The 18514-nt window shown below is 37.2% G+C and overlaps 1 protein-coding gene and 1 long non-coding RNA gene across 2 annotated transcripts in view; both read right to left on the reverse strand.

Annotated features, from left to right (window-relative positions):
- LOC106091392 (uncharacterized) overlaps positions 1-16583 on the reverse strand; it is a 45192-nt gene extending 28609 nt beyond the window's left edge. The window contains exons 1-2 of the long non-coding RNA XR_009396411.1: positions 16382-16583; positions 12420-12467 (exon numbers count right to left, since the gene is read on the reverse strand). This is a non-coding gene — a long non-coding RNA (uncharacterized LOC106091392). The remainder of the gene's footprint in view (positions 1-12419; positions 12468-16381) is intronic.
- The window catches only part of LOC106089962 (phosphatase Herzog), a 342933-nt gene that overhangs the window by 172185 nt on the left and 152234 nt on the right, over positions 1-18514 (reverse strand). The window lies entirely within an intron of this gene.

Genomic DNA, 18514 nt, shown 5'->3' on the forward strand with positions numbered 1-18514 from the left:
ACTTTGATTTTTTTTTTTATTTTTTTATTTTTCGTTTTTATTTGATTTTTTTTTTTTGTTTCTTAGTTCTATTAATTTTGTTTAATTTTTTTGGATTTTCTGTTGATTTTTTTTTAATTGATCAAATTTTTTAATATTTTTTTTTTTGAATTTTGTTTTGTTTTGTTTTTTATTGGCTTTTTATTTCTTTTTTAAATGGTTTTTTCAGTTAGTTTTTTTCTAATTATTTTTCTTTAGTTTTTAATAATTATTAAGCTGTTTATTTCAATTTAGAGTCGCCTTTTTATTTATTTTTGATTTAATTTTTTTTTTATTTATTTTAATTAATTTTATTTTAATTTTTATTTTCATTTTTATTTAATTTAATAGTTAAGTTTTTGTTAATTTTTCTTTCGAAACCCATTAAATGATTTTTTTTTCAAAGATTTTTTAATTCTGTTATTTTTTTCTCCTTTTTTTTATTATGTTTCTTAATTTGAAAATTTTTATAACTTTTTTGTTTTTGTTTTAATTTTTGTTATTTTTTTTTTCATTTGTTTTTTTAATTTTTTTGTTATATTTGCATTTCTTTTTGTTATTTCTTCCTTTTGTTTTATTTCTAATTTTTATACCCACCACCATAGAATGGAGGTACACTAATCTAGTCATTCCGTTAGTAACACCTCGAAATATTCGTCGAAGGCCCCATAAAGAATATTAATCTTGATCGTCTCGACGATCTGAGTCGATCTAGCCATGTCCGTCCGTCTGTCGAAATCACGATAGAGTTCGATCGCGCAAGGCTAGCCGCTTGAAATTTTGCACAGATACTTAATATCGATGCAGGTCGTCGGAGATTGCAAATGGGCCATATCGGTTCAGATATAGAAATAACTTCCATATAATCAGATCTCATGACTTTTTGAGCCCCTGGAAGCCGCAATTTTAGAATGATTTGGTTGAAATTTCGCATAAAAGATTATGTTATGACTTCTAATAATTGTGCCAAGTACGGTTCAAATCGGTCTATAACCTGATATAGCCCCCATATAAACCGATCGCCCGATATGATTTCTTGAGCCCTTACAAGCCGCAATTTTGGTCCCATTTGGCTGAAATTTTGCATGTAGAGTTCTGTTATGACTTTCAACTACCATGCCAAGTACGGTCTAAATCAGTCTATAACCTGATATAGCTCCCATATAAACCGATCTCCCGATTTGATTTCTTCAGGCCCTGAAATTCGCAATTTTTGTCCCTTTTGGCTGAAATTTTGCATGTAGGGTTCTGTTATGACTTCCAACAACTGTGCCAAGTACGGTTCAAATCGGTCTATAACCTGATATAGCCCCCATATAAACCGATCGCCCGATATGATTTATTGAGCCCTTACAAGCCCCAATTTTTGTCCCATTTGGCAGAAATTTTGCATAAAAACTTCTGTTATGACTTCCAACAATTGTGCCAAGTACGGTTCAAATCGGTCTATAACCTGATATAGCTCCCATATAATCCAATCTCCCGATTTAACTTCATGAGCCCTTATAAGCCGCAATTTTGGTCCCTTTTGGCTGAAATTTTGCATGTAGGGTTCTGTTATGACTTTCAACAACTGTGCCAAGTACGGTTCAAATCGCTCTATAACCTGATATAGCTCCCATATAAACCAATCTCCCGATTTTACTTCTTGAGCCCTTACAAGCCGCAATTTTTGTCCCATTTGGCTGAAATTTTGCATGTAGGGTTCTGTTATGACTTTCAACTACCATGCCAAGTACGGTCTAAATCGGTCCATAACCTTATATAGCTACCATATAAACCGATCTCCCGATTTGATTTCTTCAGGCCCTGGAAGCCGCAATTTTTGTCTGATTTGGCTGAAACTTTGCGTGCGGTGTTCTATTATGACTTCCAACAACTGTGCCAAGTACAATCCAACTTGGTCTATAACCTGATTTAGCTGCCATAAAAACCGACCATTATGGTCGAAGATTTATGGCTATGGAATTGCTTTTTTTTTTAATTCTTTATACTATACTGTCCAGTTTTTCTCCATGTACTCTCAACGACCAGCAATCATAGCATTCGCAAGCATAATTATCATCAGCGTCATTATGTATCTGACAGACAAACTAACGAATATGTCAAACTTCAGAGCAAAAAAAAAAATTATGCGAAATAACAACAACACCAAAAAGTATTAAGCCGTGCGTATATTGGAGCTGTAGTCGTTGACTCTTAAGTATTTATTAAGACCCGCATTCGTCGTCGTAGTAGTAAATGCTGATTGTTCGTTTGCATGTACAAAATGTCCGTGTGTCCGTCTCAACAGCAACAACAAAAACCTAATGTTAACTGTGTGGGTGTGCCCTTGTTTTCTCCGCATTGTTATTTGTTTTGTTGGAGCTTTAATATACAACAATAAAGGCGTTGTTTGTAATCTAAAGAAAGAAAAAAAACAACCTAAAACGCTAAACCTGCCACAGCACACATCTAGTGATGGAGATTCCATTCGAAATTAGCACCTTATCGTACAAAATAAGCTTAAGTAGATAGTGTTTTGGGATTTCGATTTTCCATTTCTTTGAAATGCCAGCTTTTAGTACTTTGGATACTTTCTATAATTTTTATTTTTATAACTCTGAGTACTGTTTTGAGGGAAAATTAAATTTTATACAAAGAGATTTTTTTGTTTTGCCAAAAGGGAATTTGCTTTAACTGTTACAGCAAATCTGCGAGCGGATGTAGCAGTACCTGATCTGAAAAAATTTGTCTGGTTGTTCAATTGTCTACTTATTGAGCATTCGCGGAGGTATGGAGTGGCAACCAGGGCTACCATTTGTTGCCAATGATCAACCATCACAATTTACTACGTAAGAAGTTCCGTACTCTGGGTCCAGACGAACCAATCTGATCTTCTCTCACCAGTAGCCAATACTCTTCGGGAGATATCTTGGAAAATTTCCGATTGCTGAGCATAAATTTCGCAAACTGCCCATCACATATAAGGTCTCAACCAAGTTAAACTGTACCTTAGGGCTATTACCATGGCCATTGCCATGTGATGCTATTTAGAAGCCGATTTACATAGGCGGTCGTAGAAGTAAAGGATAAGAAGTCATAGAGGTAAACATATCCGCCTATGACGCCGAACGCCTGGGTTCAAATCCCATCGTGATTTGAGGGGGTGGTTACCCCCTCACTAATGCTGGCTACATTTGTGAAAAAATCCGCATGACAAACCAGAAATCGCGATACGCATAGTCAGTAAAATTTTTCTAGCAACGCCAAAAACATTAAGGTTTCCAAAAGGTAACCTTAATTTGTATTTGTTATTCCTTGAATGGAGTCTTTAAACAAAATGGTGTAGAGCCGGACAATATCTTGTAATGGAATTTCAATAACATAAAAATTCAAAAATATTGGTAATTTGTTTATTTAATTTTTTTTTTTTATTTTTATTTTTGTTACCATTTTTATACCCTCCACCATAAGATGGGGGGTATACTAATTTCGTCATTCTGATTGTAACTACTCGAAATATTTGTCTGAGACCCCATAAAGTATATATATTCTTGATCGTCGTGAAATTTTATGTCGATCTAGCCATGTCCGTCCGTCTGTCCGTCCGTCCATCCGTCCGTCCGTCTGTCTGTCGAAAGCACGCTAACTTCCGAAGGAGTAAAGCTAGCCGCTTGAAATTTTGCACAAATACTTCTTATTAGTGTAGGTCGGTTGGTATTGTAAATGGGCCATATCGGTGCATGTTTTGATAAAGCTGCCATATAAACCGATCTTGGGTCTTGACTTCTTGAGCCTCTAGAGTGCGCAATTCTTATCCGATTGGAATGAAATTTTGCACGACGTGTTTTGTTATGATATCCAACAACTGTGACAAGTATGGTTCAAATCGGCCCATGTTTTGCTATAGCTGCCATATAAACCGATCTTGGGTCTTGACTTCTTGAGCCTCTAGAGTGCGCAATTCTTATCCGATTGAAATAAAATTTTGCACGACGTGTTTTGTTATGATATCCAATAACTGTGACAAGTATGGTTCAAATCGGCCCATGTTTTGATATAGCTGCCATATAAACCGATCTTGGGTCTTGACTTCTTGAGCCTCTAGAGTGCGCAATTCTTATCCGATTGGAATGAAATTTTGCACGACGTGTTTTGTTATGATATCCAATAACTGTGCCAAGTATGGTTCAAATCGGTCCATAACCTGATATAGCTGCCATATAAACCGATCTTGGGTCTTGACTTCTTGAGCTTCTAGAGTGCGCAATTCTTATCCGATTGGAATGAAATTTTGCACGATGTCTTTTGTTACGATATCCAACAACTGTGCCAAGTATGGTTCAAATCGACCCATAAAATGATATAGCTGCCATATAAACCGATCTGGGGTCTTGACTTCTTGAGCTTCTAGAGTGCGCAATTCTTATCCGATTGGAATGAAATTTTGCACGATGTCTTTTGTTACGATATCCAACAACTGTGCTGAGTATGGTTCAAATCGACCCATAAAATGATATAGCTGCCATATAAACCGATCTGGGGTCTTGACTTCTTGAGCCTCTAGAGTGCGCAATTCTTATCCGATTTAAATGAAATTTTGCACGACGTGTTTTGTTATGATATCCAACAACTGTGACAAGTATGGCTTAAATCGGCGCATGTTTTGATATAGCTGCCATATAAACCGATCTTGGGTCTTGACTTCTTGAGCCTCTAGAGTGCGCAATTCTTATCCGATTGGAATGAAATTTTGCACGACGTGTTTTGTTATGATATCCAATAACTGTGCCAAGTATGGTTCAAATCGGTCCATAACCTGATATAGCTGCCATATAAACCGATCTGGGATCTTGACTTCTTGAGCCTCTAGAGGTCGCAATTATTATCCGATTTGCCTGAAATTATGTACTGCGGATCCTCTCATGACCATCAACATACGTGTTTATTATGATCTGAATCGGTCTATAGCCCGATACAGCTCCCATATAAATCGATCTCTCTATTTTACTTCTTGAGCCCCCAAAGGGCGCAATTCTTATTCGAATTGGCTGACATTTTACACAGGTCTCCAACATTTAATAATATAATAATAGCAGAGCAAATCTTTTCTTATATCCTTTTTTGCCTAAGAAGAGATGCCGGGAGAAGAACTCGGCAAATGCGATCCATGGTGGAGGGTATGTAAGATTCGGCCCGGCCGAACTTAGCACGCTTTTACTTGTTTATTATATTTTTAATCTTTTATTTTACTGAAACCTCGACTGGTGGAGCGGCTGCTCCAGGCTCCACTAGTCGATAGACGACTGGTCCGCAGGGGCTTTTGGCGAAGACACTTGGTTCGAGTCTTTAGGACAAGGCCGAACCTTTTCTTTCTTCGCATGCCTATAATTGGCCTTGGCCATCGGCCTTCCCTGGCAAACCAACACACAGTTTAAGAGGTTGGAATAATAGACGACTCATCGCTCTCAGGTTTATTGAAAGGCTTGGTGCGAATGATACTAAGGCGAAGGACTCCCTAAATTGGGCTCAGGAATTCGCTGCACAGGCTACCTCAAAGACTACACGTCTAGATTTCGGAAATTGCACCGCAGTTTCCGAATCGGCTGCGGTCAAGGCAGAAGAACAGGGTTGCATACCAAGGAATAATTGGATTGGGATAGTCAATGGACTTTCATCAGTTTACTCCGATGTCCTTGCGCAATTTCCAGGGTCTCTTTCAGTTTGTAATGATGCAGGCTGGTATCGGGGCTGTTACAGACTAATTGAAATATATCGTTGTGCGCTAACAATCATTGTTAAGATCGATTTAGTCAAGAAGGAAGATATTCCTTCTCGACCAATAGCGCATGCTTGTATACCAAGGATCCCCCAAATCCCGAATTGATACTTGGAAGACTAAGGGAATGTAATCCCAATCTTTCAACCACCGACTGCAAGATTGGCTGATTGGATGAGGCTGATGGTGACCGGAGACATGCAGTATTCGTACTAAACTCCGGCTGTCTGGCAAACCTCAACAAATCTGAAAGGGTTGTAGCCTACGTTAGTTAAGGAATCAGGAGACGACTCAGCAGTTGTTACTGAACATTTGCCTGAGGAACTATCGACCACATCCCTAAAGTCTGGCGGATTGCAGGAGACTGAAAATCCCCCTGCCACAATCGAGACAGGAGGGGACCCGACAAGCCCTGTGTGGGTGGGTCATCCAGTTGGACTGGGTTCAAGGTGTGCGCCAGCGGGTAGGCACGGAACTCAAAAACTACCTCGACAGCAGCAGCTAATGAAGCATCTGAGGAAGAATCGTCCGTCCACATCGCAAGTGTCCAGTGTCCTGAGGAAGAGTCGTTCCACAGCTTTCTCACCTGCACCTGGAGAAGATCTAATGAATCTTGTGAGGATGAACTCCTGGTGGATTCAGAAGACGAAGCTAACACAACAGTGGTGGAAGTTCTGAATCCCGACTATGGTCCGGTTTCTACAGATAAATCTCCACCATTGTAAGGCCGCTTCGGCAGCACTAAAGGACCTCCTGATGGCAGGGGGATTTGACGTGGGATCCTTGGGTGTGTGGAGGAAAGTTTCGTGGACTGAGAATTCCGGGATTTACACTACACAAGGGTAAGGGGAATGGGAGACACAGAGCCTGTTGCCAAGCACTGAAGTTTCAGCAGTAGCCAGCCTTGAAATATATAAGTCTCATAACTGGCTGTCTTCCCAATTCAGAGATGCCGCCTTCAAACCTTAAGTCGCTGGTTGAAGACGCTTCTATAGGGAAGAAGAGCCTCATTGTAGGAAGTGATGCTAATGCACATCACCAGATATGGGGAAATGCTTATCGAATATACTATAAGTTGCAATCTGGCGATTTGTAATAAAGGGGATAAACCGACCTTTATTACCAGGAACAGGCAGGAGATACTACATATGACCTTTGTATGGGAACATATAAGTGGAAGAATATGCGCCTGGAAAGTGAGATCATCGTTATATTAGTTACAGTCTTGGAGAAAATACTGCAGAAATGGTCTATCGTTTACACAGAAGAAAGGCGGGTTGGAATAAATTTTGGCACAAATTCTGCATGTCTATCCCTTCTAGACCAGAAAGAGAAGTGGAAACTGTGGAGGATATAGACAAAGTGGTCAAGCGGATCACGAAGGCCCTGAATGACGCGCTTGTGTCAGCATGTCCTAGTGTCAAGCCAAGGGGCAAACAGCGACCGCCATGGTGGACCCCAGAGCTGATTGGTCTTAAAAAGGATTGCAGAAATCTCTTCAACAGAGCAAAAGCCACAAGAGCACCACACGAATGGGACATCTATAAGGCTAAGCTAAGAAAATATAAGGGCGAGCTTAGAAAGGCTTCGAACAAATCCTGGGTAGAATTCTGCAGCTCCTTGGAGGATACATCTGAAACCTCTAGGCTAAGGAAGATTCTGTCCCCGGGACCCATTACGGTGGTGTATATTCCGAGGTCAGACAACGTATGGACAATGTCTAGTGAGGAAACACTACAAATACTCGTTGATACAAATTTCCCGGGAAATTCTCAAACGGGCAACATGGCGCCAGAAGTGGTTGTCAGTGGTATGCATTCGTCGGAGGTTATTAGGGAAATTGTGTCTGAGCCGAAAATCCTTTGGGCCAGGCCCTGACGATGTATCACCGGTTGAATTACAAGTTGTGTCTGATAGACTGGTTCCTTGAATGTCATATATCCGTGTAGGATGGAGGGACACGAAGGTCATTTTTATTCCGAAAGCAGGAAACCCATACCACACGAAGGCGAAATATTTTGTCATCCTTTGTGCTGAAGACTCTTGAGAGGTTGATAGAAACACATCATAGGGCAAAGATCCCTGGAGATCGCCAGTCGCGGCAGCTGCATGCATATAGTAAAGACAAATCCACTAAAACAGCCCTTTACGCCCTAGTCGGCTACATAGAGGGTTCTCTCGCTGTCAAGGAATATCCAGTGGTAGCATTGAAGGTGTTTTCAATAATGTAAAACCGTCTTCAATCATGAAGGTGTTAGAGTTTCTAGGCATCAACTCTACCGTAAGAAAGTTTATTCATAATTTACTTACTAAAAGATGCATTACGGTAGGCTTGGGATCTGTGGATCTAAAACGATGGATCAGCAGAGGAACACCTCAAGGAGGTGTACTGTCTCCTTTACTTTGGAATACTGCCATTACAGTCTCTGGAAGAAAAAGACGTAAAGGTGCTTGCGTATGCTAATGACGTGGCAAATTTCCCCAGCACTCTAAGAGATATACTTCAGGAAACTCTACGTGTGTTTGAGAGAAAAAAACGAATTTGATATCCAACTGAAGAGCCATGTGTTTGGCTCTCAATAGGCTCCCATTTTTTTGGGACAAAAACCCTGGGGCCCACTCCACCCTCAAAAATAACTTATGATCGGTAGATCATGCTAATATGGGGCTCTTATAAAATGTGTTTGAAAGTGGAGCACAAAGCTTATATTTACTTTAAGGACCAAATGTCTGGCAGGCCATCCCACCTCAAAATATCCCGTAAATAGGAAATATTAACCAAAGTGGTATTATTGGAAAGAAAGGCATTTGGGAGTAGAGTAACATTTTGCTTATGAGCCGAGTAGGGCAAACTTCTGAGTGCTTTCCAATTCAAATTTAAACTCAATGATAAGGGACTTTTTTTATAGTCAAGTCCGAATGGCGTGCCGCAATACGACACCTCTTTGGGGAGAATTTACATGACCTCGCAAATTTTGCCAGCATTAACAGGGGATAATCACCGCTTTAAAATTGTGTCGATATTCTAGCCAGAATTCGAACGCAGGCGTTGAGCGGACAAGGGCTACAGTGGCACGAATTCGATATCCACATTCAGGGCGAAGTGTCCACACCCTAAAAATACATTGGAGAGTTAAAGAAGTAGCAGCGGAGCGGGCCCGGTTCGGCTAGTATTGGGTTGCCCCAAAAGACAGAAGAAAGAATGCAATTACAGAGTCACAAGCTGTGAAAAAAATTGTCAACGCCGACTATATGAAAAATCCGCAATTACTTTTTGGGCAACCCAATATATAGTAGACTTACAGTTGCTAGTATACTGGACGAACTCGACGCCTATGATAATAATCAAATAGACCTATTGCCAATCCCTTCGCTGGAGAAAAATGACACCGATCAAGATTCAGATGCAAGTGACGATGAGCATAAGGGGAATCTAAATCATCTTGGCAGAAAATTATTGAATGCCGAAGCAGAGTTTTTGCATGAGTACGACGAGTGGAACGCAAGTGATGATGAACCATTCGCCACTCGCAAAAAACGAGTAGTTCGAGTGTGCCTGGTAGAAGCGCCTTGTGTTGGCCAAAAGAGGGTACGATATACAGAATTGAAACGCAATGCCAAACATTGTCGCCGTGTAGTGAAACTCAAACCCCAACTGATTACTTCCACCTCTTCTTTGCAGAAGACATCCTTAGGTTTTGTGTTGAGCAAACCAATCTTTATGCTCTACTGAAGAATGTCGAACTCAGAATGAGTATGGACGAAATAAAAGCTTTTTGCGCGAAATTTTGTTTACATTTGTTTGTTTGGCGTCAATTGTAATATGGAGCCCACAAAGGAGCATTTTCGTCATATTTTACTTTATTATATCCGTAAAGGAAAAAACGCGGAGCAGGTTGCTAAAAAGTTACGAGATGTGTATGGTGGTAAAACCTTAAAAGGAAGGCAGTGTCAAAATTGGTTTCGCAAATTCCATTCTGGAGATTTTTCACTTAAAGATGAACCACGTTCAGGTCGGCCAAATGAAGTTGATGATGACCAAATCAAAGCATTAATCGAATTGGATCGTCATGTAACTGAGCGTGAGATAGGAGAGAAGTTAAATATACCAAAATCAACCGTTCATTATCACATAAAAAGTCTTGGACTTGGTCGTGAAAAAGCTTGATATTTGGGTACCACATGTATTGAAAGAGATTCATTTAACAAACCGAATCAACGCTTGTGATTCGCACCTTAAACGCAATGAATTCGATCCGTTTTTCAAAACGAATCATAACTGGAGATGAAAAATGGATTGTTTACAACAACGTTAGTCGAAAACGATCATGGTCCCAGTATGGTGAACCAGCTCAAACCACTTCAAAGGCTGATATCCACCAAAAGAAGGTTATGCTGTCTGTTTGGTGGGATTGGAAGGGTGTGGTATATTTTGAGCTGCTTCCAAGGAAACAAACGATCAATTCGGATGTTTACTGTCAACAATTGGACAAATCGAATACAGCCATCAAGGAGAAGCGACCAGAATTGGTCAATCGTAAAGGTGTCATATTGCACCAGGACAACGCTAGACCGCACACATCTTTGGTCACTCGCCAAAAACTGAGTGAGCTTGGCTGGGAACTTTTGATGCATCCACCATATAGCCCTGACCTTGCACCATCAGACTACCATTTATATCGATCTTTGCAGAACTCCTTAAATGGTTAAACTTTCGGCAATGATGAGGCTATAAAATCGCACTTGGTTCAGTTTTTTGCAGATAAAGGCCAGAAGTTCTAAATTTGCCAGGAAGATGGCAAAAGGTTATCGAACAAAATGGCAATTATATATTTGAATAAAGTTCATTCTAAGTTTTGTTAAAAATGCATTTACTTTCTTTTAAAAAATCCGCAATTACTTTTTGGGCAACCATACTTTGGCACCGCCATAACCGAAACGAATGACACCAGTTTTGAGATAAAACGAAGAATAATACTGGCAAACAGAAACAAGGCCACTTCTCGACAGACGAAGATTACGCTATACAAGACACTGATACTACCCGTGTTGTTAGATGGTACTGAGGCATGGGTGAGGCATGGGAAAGCAGATGAGGCAGTGCTTGGAGTATTTGAGAGAAAGATTCTTTGTAAAATAAATGGCGTCATATGAACCACGAGGTGTATGTAGCATATTTAAACGCCTCATAATACAACGTCTGCGTTGGCTAGGTCATATTGTCAGAATGGATGAAGATGCTCCAGCAAAGAAGTCTTTTGAAGGCAAACATGGTGGTACACGCAAATCGGGAAGACCAAAAGCCCAATGGAAAGATCAAGTGGTGGGAGACTTCACGAAACTCGAAGATTTAAGAGATTGGAACGCTTTTCTACGTTCGGCTAGTGGAACAAAAGTTCTGTCATAGCCAATTTGACTCGTTTCGGCAACTTGGTAAGGGGGGTCATTAGCAGAAATATTTAGGTTAAAAATTACTGGTGATGTCCCCCTTACTAAGCGGTCGAAACGCATCAAATCACAGTTGGTGTGATGTATGTATCTCTTATGTTCGATTTTTTTTTTTTTTGTTTTTTAATTTTTAAAGAAAATTTTAAAAAATATTGTTTAAATTAAATTTTTTTTTCATATTTTTTTTTTTATTTTTGTTTTTCAGTTTTGCATTTTTGCTAAATTTTAAACAACAGAACTGTATGAACAATAAAAATAGTTTTTTAAGGACTTCTTTCTACCCATTCCTCGTAATGGATTAAGCATTTGTGCCATACGAACTACTATTTTTATACCCACCACCATAGGATGGGGGTATACGAGGGCGGTTCGGAAACTCAAAAATATTTTTATTTTTCAATAAAATCTCCTGAAACGCTTATCTAGCAATTCTATTTCTTGATTAAAATATTGGGTTGCCCAAAAAGTAATTGCCTGTTTCCAAATCTAAACAAATTCCTTGCTGGCAAGCGTTCTACCTCAAATGAAGATGCATTTACAGTTGTAAACCACTATTTTGAAGACCTTGAGGAAAACTATTGGGTTGCCCAAAAAGTAATTGCGGGTTTTTTAAAAGAAAGTAAATGCATTTTTAATAAAACTTAGAATGAACTTTAATCGAATATACTTTTTTTACACTTTTTTTCTAAAGCAAGCTAAAAGTAACAGCTGATAACTGACAGAAGAAAGAATGCAATTACAGAGTCACAAGCTGTGAAAAAATTTGTCAATGCCGACTATATGAAAAATCCGCAATTACTTTTTGGGCAAAAAAATATACTATTCTTTTTACTCTATCATCAAAGTTTTTAAAAAATTTCTTGGGAGAAAATTTCAAATGTTAATCCCACGACAACACACCCACCAACATTGTTTCTGTGCTGATTTTGCATTTAATGACCTTGATAAAAAATAATTTTTTCTCAGAATTCAAAAAAATTTGCTTCAAAAATTTTTATGAAACAATTTTACTGTTTGAGAATTATAATTACATTATTCGCCAATGCAAATAGAAAATCGAATGTGTCGTGTTAGTGCGGCAATATAAAAAAATTATTGCAATGGAAAAAAACACAATCGTGATTTGTTTTTATTGAAGATATAATTGAATTGAAAACATGGTGATTGTTAAAAAAGGGGGGAAACAACTTACTTGCATAAATTCCCCATTAAGTGGGTGGCACAAAATGGAATAGTTTACCTGAAAATATACCAAAAAAAAAGGAAATAATTTAATAAAAATTAATTTTTCAAATATTAAATTAAAGTTAAAACTGGCACTCGGTGTAGCTATGACATGACAGAATATGTTATTTAATTAAGAACAAATTCTTAAATTTAAATTCAATGAAATTTGCTACAAATCTCTTGGCCCCAATTTTTATAAAAACTAATCAATAAAGGTGACAATTGACCTTAAAAAACTTAAGGTTGAAAAGAGAGATTTAAACCCGCCCCATGCCACTATAAACATACGCGCTCTAAATACCAAACAAGTAAAAGCGTGCTAAGTTCGGCCGGGCCGAATCTTATATACCCTCCACCATGGATGGCATTTGTGGATTTCTTTTCCCGGTATCTCTTTTTAGGCAAACAAAGGATAGAAGAAAATATTGGGTTGCCCAAAAAGTAATTGCGGATTAAATCAAATATACTTTTTTTACACTTGTTTTCTAAAGCAAGCTAAAAGTCACAGCTGACAACCGACAGAAGAAAGAATGCAATTACCGAGTCACAAGCTGTGAAAAAATTTGTCAACGCCGACTATATGAAAAATCCGCAATTACTTTTTGGGCAACCCAATAATTGCTATGGCATTGGAGCTATATCAAGCTGTGGTTCGATTGGGAGCATAATTGAATTTAATGTTGCAGACCATAGTAAAAGTCTTTGTGTAAAACTTCAGTCAATTCGCAAAAGAATTGCGCCCTTTAGGGGCTCAAGAAGTAAAACAGGGATATCGGTTTATATGGGAGCTGTATCAGGCTAGAGGCCGATTCAAACCATATTTGACATGTGTGTTGAAGGCCATGGGAGAAGTCGTTGTACAAAATTTCAGCCAAATTGGATAGGAATTGCGCCCTCTAGTGGCTCAAGAAGTCAAGACCCAAGATCGGTTTATATGGCAGCTATATCGGGTTATGAACCGATTTGAACCATACTTGGCACAGTTGTTGCATATAATAACAAAACACGTCGTGCAAAATTTCATTCCAATCGGATAAGAATTGCGCCCTCTAGTGGCTCAAGAAGTCAAGACCCAAGATCGGTTTATATGGCAGCTATATCGGGTTATGAACCGATTTGAACCATACTTGGCACAGTTGTTGCATATAATAACAAAACACGTCGTGCAAAATTTCATTCCAATCGGATAAGAATTGCGCACTCTAGAGGCTCAAAAAGTCAAGACCCCAGATCGGTTTATATGGCAGCTATATCAGGTTATGAACCGATTTGAACCATACTTGGCACAGTTGTTGAAAGACATAACAAAACACGTCATGCTAAATTTCAGCCAAATCGAATAAGCATTGCGCCCTCTAGTGGCTCAAGAACTCAAGCTTAAAGATCGGTTTATATGGCAGCTATATCGGGTTATGGACCGATTTGAACCATATGTAGCACAGTTGTTGAAAGTCATAACAAAACACGTCATGCTAAATTTCAGCCAAATCGGATAAGAATGGCGCCCTCTAGTGACTCAAGAAGTCAAGACCCAAGATCGGTTTATATGGCAGCTATATCAGGTTATGAACCGATTTGAACCATACTCAGCACAATTGTTGGAATTCATAACAAAACACGTCGTGCCGAATATCAGCCGAATCGGATAGGTTTTGCGCCCTCTAGAGGCTCAAGAAATCAAGACCCCAGATCGGTTTATCAAACCGTTGGACCGTTGTGGTCCATTTACAATCCCAACCGATCTACGCTAATAAGAAGTATCTGTGCAAAATTTCAAGCGGCTAGTTTTACTCCTTCGAAAGTTAGCGGGCTTTCGACAGACAGACGGCCATGTCCGTTCGGCTAGATCAACTTAAGATATCATGACGATTAAGAATATATATACTTTATGGGGTCTTATCCTCCACCATAGGATGGGGGTATACTAATTTCGTCATTCTGTTTCTAACTCCTCGAAATATTCGTCCAAGACCCCATAAAGCATATATATTCTTGATCCTCCTGACATCTTAAGTCGATCTAGCCATGTCCGTCCCTTCGTCTGTCGAAAGCACGCTTACTTTCGAAGGAGTAAAGCTAGACGCTGGAAATTTTGCACAAAACTTCTTAATAGTGTAGGTCGATTGGGATTGTAAATGGGCCATATCGGTCCGTGTTTTGATATAGCTGCCATATAAACCGATCTTGGGTCTTGACTTCTTGAGCCTCTAGAGTGCGCAATTCTTATCCGATTGGGATGAAATTTTGCACGACGTGTTTTGTTATTATATCCAACAACTGTGCCAAGTATGGTTGAAATCGGTTCATAACCTGATATAGCTGCCATATAAACCGATCTTGGGTCTTGACTTCTTGAGCCTTTAGAGGGCGCAATTCTTATCCGATTGGAATGAAATTTTGCACGACATGTTTTGTTACGATATCCAACAACTATGCCAAGTATGGTTCAAATCGGTTCATAACCTGATATAGCTGCCATATAAACCGATCTGGGATCTTGACTTCTTGAGCCTCTAGATGTCGCAATTATTATCCGATTTGCATGAAATTTTGTGCGACGGATTCTCTCATGACCATTAACAAACGTGTTTATTATGGTCTGAATCGGTGTATAGCCCGATACAGATCCCATATAAATCGTTCTCTCTATTTTACTTCGTGTGCCCCAATGGGCGCAATTCTTATACGAATTGGCTGAAATTTTACACAGGTCTCCAACATATAATTGAATTGTGGTCCAAACCGGACCATATCTTGATATCGCTCTAATAGCAGAGCAAATCTTTTCTTATATCCTTTTTTTTGCCTAAGAAGAGATGCCGGGAAAAGAACTCGACAAATGCGATCCATGGTGGAGGGTATATAAGATTCGGCCCGGCCGAACTTAGCACGCTTTTACTTGTTTCATTTTTTGAAGTTTTCATTTTTTTTAATTTGACTTTTATTTTTTCTTCTTTTAATTTTTTTTTATTTTTAGTTTAATTTTTTTGGGTTTTTTGATTCTTTATTTTTTTAAATTATCCTCTATTTTAATTTTTTTACAGTTTTTTTCTTGTTTTTTTTTTTCTTATGAAGCCCCCATAGAATCCATTAAATTCAATATATATATATATATTTATAGTCCCCACATTTTTCCTCATAACATTCAATGCGCATTTTTTAAATTTTCTCCACTTTATTGTGAAAAAGAACATTTTAAATATCCACCTAGCAAATCTGAATACCTTAAGCTAATCTAAACATTTCATCTAATGCCCACACTAAATGTAGGAATTTCAAGAATTCCTTTCTTAACTTCATAAAAATGGCTAAAATAATTAAGGCAGACATTGGCTACACTTTGTTTGGCTTTGTGTGATAAATGATATGCGATTTTGGCCAATACAAATTTAATCAACCATCTTGGAATTTTTATACTCCATCACACCACATGCTGCCCCTTACATAAATTTAAAAAAAAAAAAAAAAAAAAAAAAAAAAAAAAAAACACTATTTCCCATTTAGCAAAAACAAAACAAAAAAAAATCCCTCCAACAGCTGACCTTAACCTTTGCGACAAACACCAAAAGGCGGCGGAAAGTTGCGAGTTAGAGTTTGTAGCCGCCATATCATTTTGCATTGGTGTGAAAACTTGACCTTTTATTCAAAAATATTCAAACGTTTCATATGAATGAGGTATCCCTTACAAGTCGTCTACGTTGATTTCGTTTGGCTATTTTCCTTCATTTTTCATTTTATGTGGTTTGTCGTTTTTCCATCTTTCGCTGTCACCTTTTTTAATATTTGCTTTGTTTCTCTTAGTGCTGCATTATCTTGGTTTGTTTTTGTTATTTTACTTTTTTATTTAATTTTCTTGTCACGTGTATGAAAATGATAAAATTATTTGTGTTGTACTTGGTGTTTATTTTGTTTTTTTTTTTCGCTCACAATATAATTAACAATTGCGCCATGATCTCATCCCAAATGAAGGCAAAAACTTTTTTTTGTGCAAATTATATCATTTTTGAGGGCCAGAAAAAAATGTCTTTCCTTTCAATTTAATTATCACTATTTTCATGAACAGATTTCACTCAAATGTGTGTATGTGGCGTGTTCATTGCCTTGGCTTTGATAACAGTTATTGCAAAGAGATGTTGAACAGAAACAAAAAATTTTTAATAATAAGGTGTGACATTACTTGGAAGACAACAACATATCAGTCAGTGGTCTCTGGGTTCTGTGAGTGTTTGAAAACGAAATTATGATAAGAAATCATAGAGATATGATTTGCTATGGCAAAATATCGCTTTACAAAACAATTTAAATGGTAAAACAACTAAAAAAATAGAACACACTAAAATTAAAATAAAATAAAATAAAATGAAATAAAATGAAATAAAATAAAATAAAATAAAATAAAATAAAAAAAAAAATAAAATAAAATAAAGTAAAATAAAAAAAAATAAAATAAAATAAAATAAAGTAAAATAAAAAAAAATAAAATAAAATAAAATAAAATAAAATAAAATAAAATAAAATAAAATAAAATAAAATAAAATAAAATGAAATAAAATAAAATAAAATAAAATGAAATAAAATAAAATAAAAAAATAAAAAAAATGAAATAAAATAAAATTAAATATAATAAAATAAAATAAAATAAAATAAAATAAAATAAAATAAAATAAAATAAAATAAAATAAAATAAAATAAAATAAAATAAAATAAAATAAAATAAAATAAAATAAAATAAAATAAAATAAAATAAAATAAAATAAAATAAAAAAATAAAATAAAATAAAATAAAATAAAATAAAATAAAATAAAAATAAAATAAAAAAAAAATAAAATAAAAAAAATAAAATAAAAAAATAAAATAAAATAAAATGAAATGAAATGAAATGAAATGAAATGAAATGAAATGAAATGAAATAAAATAAAATTAAATATAATAAAATAAAATCAAATAAAATCAAATAAAATCAAATAAAATAAAGTAAAATAAAAAACAAGTAAAAAGGCGTTAAGTTCGGCCGGGCCGAACTTTGGATACCCACCACCTCGGGTATATATGTAAACCACCTTTCATCAAAATTCGGTGAAAATTTCATACCATAGACAATAAATGCGTCTTTATGGCCCAAAAATCTAAAACCTAGATACCGGTCTATATGGCAGCTATATCTAAATTTGAACCGATCTGTGCGATATTTCAGATGTATGTCAAGGGGCTTAACTTAACTCACTATCCCAAATTTCGGCGACATCGGACAATAAATGAGCATTTTATGGGCCCAAAACCTTAAATCAAGAAATCGGTCTATATAGCAGCTATATCCAAATCTGAACCGATCTGGGCCAAATTGAAGAAAGATGTCGAGGGGCCTAACACAACTCACTGTCCCATATTTCAGCAAAATCGGGTAATAAATGTGACTTTTATGGGCCTAAACCATAAATCGGAGGATCGGTCTATATGGCAGCTATATCCAAATCCGAACCGATTTGGGCCAAATTGACAAAGGATGTCGAAGGGCCTAACGCAAGTCACTGTCCCAAATTTCAGCGGAATCGGATAAAAAATGTGGCTTTTATCGGCCTAAGACCCTAAATCGGAGGATCGGTCTATATGGCAGCTATATACAAATCTGAACCGATCTGAGCCAAATTCAAAAAAGGTGTCGAAGGGCCTAAGACAACTCACTGTCCCAAATTTCAGCAAAATCGGATAATAAATGTGGCTTTTATGGGCCTAAGACCCTAAATCGGCGGATCGGTCTATATGGGGGCTATATGAAGATATAGTCCGATATAGCCCATCTTCGAACTTAACCTGCTTATGGACAAAAAAAGAAGCTGTGCAAAATTTCAGCTCAATATCTTAATTTTTAAAGACTGTAGCGTGATTTCAACAGACAGATGGACAGACGGACGGACATGGCTAGATCGTCTTAGATTTTTACGCTGATCAAGAATATATATACTTCATAGGGTCGGAAATGGATATTTCGATGTGTTGCAAACGGAATGACAAAATGAATATACCCCCATCCTTCGGTGGTGGGTATAAAAAATAAAATA

The sequence above is a fragment of the Stomoxys calcitrans genome, chromosome 1 (genome assembly GCF_963082655.1).
Source record: "Stomoxys calcitrans chromosome 1, idStoCalc2.1, whole genome shotgun sequence".
In the NCBI taxonomy this organism is placed as follows: domain Eukaryota; kingdom Metazoa; phylum Arthropoda; class Insecta; order Diptera; family Muscidae; genus Stomoxys; species Stomoxys calcitrans.